Below are 1,289 nucleotides of genomic sequence, written 5' to 3' on the forward strand. Positions count from 1 at the left end.
CCCGCAAGCCGCTGCCCCCTCACTGGTGTCCAGGCTGGGCAGGGGGCCGCGGCCCCTCCAAAAGGGGCAGCTGCCCCCTCCCAGCGGGACGGTTCCTCCCGTAATCGCCAGCGGCCACATCCTCTCCGGCCGGTGTTAAGCGGCCCCCCGGGCGCTTGGGCTGCCCGCGGCCGGGGAGGGGGCTTTGCAGAGGGGAGGCGGGCGGCCAGCACGGATGGGGACCTCTGGGCCAGCCCGGGGGGCTGGGACACGGGGACCTGCTGCGTCTTGCAAGGGGTTGGGACGTGGGGACCCCTCGATCTTGCATGGGGCTGGGACACAGAGACCCCCTGCACCTTGCATGGGGTTGAGATGTGGGGGCTCCCTGCACCTAGCATGGGACGAGGACATGGGGACCCCTAAATCTCACATGGGGCTGGGACACAGAGACCCCCTGCACCTTGCATGGGGCTGAGATGTGGGGACTCCCTGCACCTAGCATGGGACCAGGACATGGGGACCCCTAAATCTCACATGGGGCTGGGACATAGAGACCCCCTGCACCTTGCATGGGGCTGAGATGTGGGGGCTCCTTGCACCTAGCATGGGACTGGGACATGGGGACCCCTAAGTCTCACAAGGGACCAGGACATGGGGACTCCCTATGCCTTGCATGGGGCTGAGATGTGGGGGCTCCCTGCACCTAGCATGGGACTGGGACATGGGGACCCCAAATCTCAGAAGGGACCAGGACACGGAGACCCCCTGCACTTTGCATGGGGCTGAGATGTGGGGGCTCCCTGCACCTAGCATGGGACCGGGACATGGGAACCCCTAAATCTCACAAGGGACCAGGACATGGGGACTCCCTGCACCTTGCATGGGGCTGAGATGTGGGGACCCCTCGATCTTGCATGGGACCAGGATGTGGGGACTCCCTGCACCTTGCATGGGGCCAAGATGTGGGGACCCCTCGATCTTGAATGGGACCAGGATGTGGGGACTCCCTGCACCTTGCATGGGGCCGAGATGTGGGGACCCCTCGATCTTGCATGGGACCAGGATGTGGGGACTCCCTGCACCTTGCACGGGGCGGGGGTAAAGACGTGGGGGCTCCCTGCACCTCGCGGGGGGCCGGGACGCGGGACCCCCCGCACCTTGYGGCGAGCAGGGGCCGCCCGCAGCCTTGGCAGGATTCGCCCCGGCGGCGGTGCTGGCTGCCGCCGCCGGAGCCCATCGCCCCGCGTCGAGCCGCCACTGCCGCCGCCGCCGGCCATGAAGAAGAAGGTGCAGCAGCAACCGCCGCCGCG

Source organism: Rhea americana, unplaced genomic scaffold, assembly GCF_003343005.1.
Source record: "Rhea americana isolate MKP2758 unplaced genomic scaffold, rheAme1 scaffold_217, whole genome shotgun sequence".
Lineage (NCBI taxonomy): Eukaryota > Metazoa > Chordata > Aves > Rheiformes > Rheidae > Rhea > Rhea americana.